This window comes from Notothenia coriiceps, unplaced genomic scaffold, assembly GCF_000735185.1.
Source record: "Notothenia coriiceps isolate Sejong01 unplaced genomic scaffold, NC01 NC01_scaffold00018906, whole genome shotgun sequence".
In the NCBI taxonomy this organism is placed as follows: Eukaryota; Metazoa; Chordata; class Actinopteri; order Perciformes; family Nototheniidae; genus Notothenia; species Notothenia coriiceps.
Genome location: NW_011351607.1, coordinates 1 through 4,105, shown reverse-complemented (window position 1 = coordinate 4,105; position 4,105 = coordinate 1). Strand labels below are relative to the sequence as shown.

At 39.3% G+C, this 4,105-nt stretch overlaps 1 long non-coding RNA gene across 1 annotated transcript; it reads right to left on the bottom strand.

The window, feature by feature from the left end:
* Window positions 1-723: 723 nt before the first annotated feature.
* Window positions 724-4,070, bottom strand: LOC104951300 (uncharacterized). Its single transcript, XR_799009.1, has 2 exons — window positions 3,932-4,070; window positions 724-3,849 (listed from the first exon to the last, which is right to left on the bottom strand). It is a non-coding gene; the product is annotated as an uncharacterized lncRNA (long non-coding RNA).
* Window positions 4,071-4,105: the final 35 nt, after the last annotated feature.

The window sequence follows — 4,105 nt, the reverse complement described above, 5'->3', positions numbered from 1 at the left end:
GGGAGTTTCACAATAAAAGCTTTTATTTCCTGTCTGATCATCAGCAGGGTGGGAGTTTCACAATAAAAGCTTTTATTTCCTGTCTGATCATCAGCAGGGTGGGAGTTTCACAATAAAAGCTTTTATTTCCTGTCTGATCATCAGCAGGGGGAGAGTTTCAAGTTTTTATTTTCCTTAAGTTGACGGAGAAAAGCCTAAATATCGAAACTGACCGTAAACACTTTGTAGGTACGAGTGTGTGTGTTTGTGTGCGTGCGTGTGCTTGTGTGTGCGTGCGCGGTTGTGTGCGTGTGTAAATACTTTATTTATGTGTTTTCTTCTTGCTGGAACAAACAGGAAGTTCTTTAGTGACTATAAACTACTGAGCAGAAAATTTATATTTCCAACTTTAATTTAAATGATTTTTTGTCAGTATGGATTCATTTGCAGATTTTTTTTCTTGGTGCTTAAATTTAAATTTATTATTTTTTAAATTTTTATTTATGGATTCATTTTCTAAATAAAATAACAAAAAAAATGCATGAATGGAAAAATGCAAAATATTAAATTACAAACCATGAAATAAATAAAATCTGGAAATGCTAAACAACAATAATATATAATGTTTCCATTTCTTAGTTAGACTAAAAGATCAAGAAGATTAAAGATCTAAAGACACATTTTATTTTGAAGGCAGCAGATTTCCTGAATTTAGATATTTTCTGCTCCGTGGTTTAGTCGCTGCTCTTCCTCTCGTCGCTGGAGTCCGTCCTCTTTCCACATTCCTGTTCTAACCTAAAGTTTATGAATTATTATCTTTCTTTGTTTTTGTTCAGAAGTGTTTCATATTTTTGTTAAAGGAAATGAACATTAAATAAGGCTGGGGCTTCTGGGTGATGAAGTTTTCTGCTGCTGCCACTTGGAGACGAGTCTATTCCGACACTTAGTTTCAAATTAAAAATAACGTTATAAGTGGGGGGTTGTGTGGATTCAGTGTTTCTGAAAGCCTCACGATTACTGGCAGGAAGTGGTCACCAGGTGGCAGTAGAGAGAAAACTGCTCTTCTTCTTCACGGTTTTATAAATATTGTGTATAAATGTTTAATAATGCTGACATTATTTTTGAAATGCAACTTTTTTTGAAACCCTGATCAATAATCTGTGTCCCGATCGCACTGAGGGGAAACTTGAAGATTTATTTTTTGAGTTTGTTTTAAGTTTTTTTTGTTTTGTAAAGTTTTCCAGCTGTTTGTGAAACGCTGGAACCTGATGCTGGATCAATGTGTGGGTCATCGGACTAAGAACCCTTTAAAAACTCTTTAAAACGATGATGTAGAAACCAAGGTTTCAAAGGTACTGAGAGAACTGAAACTACGGAGGCTTCGAACCATATTTAATGTGTTTGTTTACGCCATGGTCCGAAGTACGTTGTCATGTGACCTCGCCGTGAGAGTTTCTCAACACTCGATTTGATAAACACTAACTTTGTTGTTCGACTTCAAGGACTTCTCCAATAAGACCATCTTAAATCAGTTTTCCACTTTTGACGTCCGACATAAACCACATCGGAGCTTTTTGTTTAAACTCCCGGTCACAGACAGGAGTCAGTTCATGGACTACATTTCCCATCAGGCCTTGTAACGCCTCAAGCTGAGTCCCAACGCTCCACTCACAAACACTTCACACCTTTAGCAGCAACGTGGTGAATTCAAACAAAACCACGTGGTTACGTTTAGAGGGACATCACGGTTTGGGTTCAAATAAGTGAGTTTGTCTGGAGAACTAAGTTACGTTAGTAACCTAAGCTTTAATACGCGGGACATCAGCGCTCCTCCCTATGCAGACTTTATAACTCTTCCATAGCTATGGATGCATTAAGAGGTTAACAAACACGTAACTAGCCATTCTTCTTGTGGATATGCAGGAATTCAAATGGTCAAATCTGAAACTCGTCCACATGGAAACACGATTTTATGGAGTTTTGAAAAATGTACGTTTTGCTGAAACAGGAAAATATCCTTCTTTGTTAGAGCTTAGCAGACAGCAGGTATTTAGATTAAGGAAAACATCACGGTTTGCGCTGACATCAGTGAGCTTGTTACGAGAACTAAGTTACGTTAGTAACCTAAATTGGTTTGACGCGGGACGTTCACATTTGATCTGTTTGTGGACGCAGCAAAAACAAACGTAGTCCGCCGCAGAAGAAGGGTCTGACCCGAAAGCTTTACGTGTTTAGGTTCAGAAAACATCAGTTTGGGGTGAAAAGTGTTTGTGACGTTCAAACCTAAGTCTTAAATGCGTTAAACGAGGCGCTTGTTTTCCCGCCCGTGTGTTAGGAAGATCCAGGAAACGTAATACCTCCAAAACCCAACTTTCATAGGAAGTTAATTCCGTGTTACACATCGATGATCAACTCCTTTTACTTTGGAAAACCCGCACATTTCCCGAACACTCCTCGACTCTGAGAGAACGTTGGAGACGAGAACGGGACGTCGCTCCTCTTCGTCTCCAATAACCTCGTGTCGTATTTACTCCTCTAATATCCAGTTGTGTATTCGGGTGTATTTGTCGCTCTGCAATGTAAGCAGCATAGGATGAACCGTCTAAGAGTCATGGCCGCTTCCAGCTGTGTCCGTGTTTGTAAATAAAGTTGAAGCCATCCTGAAGTCGGCCGGACGTTTAGCTGCTGGTTAGATTTAAAGCAGACGTTATTTATTCTTTAGTTTCTGTGAATGTTTGTTTTGTTGATAGCTGTACATACCCTCCACTTCCTGTGAGGCCCGTAGTGAAACACAGACTTCCTGTTTGTACCATGTTGAAGGCTTAGAGGCAAAAATAAAAACATTTCAAAAACAACAAGAGTCAGTTTTTATTTAAAGTCTCAGAAACAGTTGCAGCGCTCGTCTCGTTAAATACAGAATATACTCTTTCACACAGTATTAGTAAAAACATGTTCATCTGAAAGTAACGGAGAAATTATCTTTAAGTCCTCATTAATTAAACATCTTAATGTTTTAAATCAAAGCTCAAATAAAAAACACTCAAAATGAAGTCGTTTATCTGAGTTATTATATATTTTATCTTTCAACTTCATTTAACGTTTGGATTTAATATCATCTTTTTAACTTGTTTTGTTGAATTGACTTTTAGCTTTTAACTAACTCTTAAACAAAGCCAATATTTGTATTAAAGGAATTCATTGTAATCTTCACAATAAAAGCCCACAATGTTGAGTTTTTAATAACAATTTTACTTTTATAATATTTCCACACTTTTTGAGACTTTCTTACGAACCGTGTTCCGCACCAATGAAGTCCGTGCTGCATTCATGAACCAACACAAAAACTGGAAATCTCACTACTTTCCTAGGAACTGAAGATGCAAGCTTTGTAAACAGTTATAGTTCATGTTAAAATGTGTACTGTATCTTTAAAAACTGAAATTCCTTTTTTAAATGTTAAAAAGGTGGGTTTTTTGGGGTAAAACGCTAAAACTTCTGACGTCACAGGAGTTACCATCTATGGGTCCGACTCCAGGTCCTGGAGAGGACAGAAACCACGTCTTGTTCCTAAAGGGTTCTGGTTCTTGAATAGTCCAGTTCCTAAAGACACCTGGTTCCTAAAGAGTCCAGTTCTTGAAGAGTTCTGGTTCCTAAAGAGTCCTGGTTCTTGAAGAGTCCAGTTCCTAAAGAGTTCCGGTTCCTAAAGAGTTCTGGTTCTTGAAGAGTCCAGTTCTTGAAGAGTCCTGGTTCCTAAAGAGTTCTGGTTCCTAAAGAGTTCTGGTACCGAAACTGCTCGTCACTGATTGGCCACAGGCGGCTCCTCCTCTTCATCCATTGGCTGGCTGCCGAAGCCGCTGTCAACCGTGGCGTCTGATTGGACGGGGGAAAAAAAGGTGAGGAGGGGGTGTGTGTGTGTGGGTGTGTGTGGGTGTGTGTTTGTGTGTGTGTGTACCTGTGTTGTGTTTGTCCTCCTGCAGCTGTTTGTCTCTCAGCAGTCGAACTCCTTCTGTCAGACCGAGAGACTGAAGAGCTTCAACCAGAGCAGAGAGCGCACCCCCCCCCAGCTACACACACACACACACACACACACACACACACACACACAGGTTAGGACAAATGCAGGTTA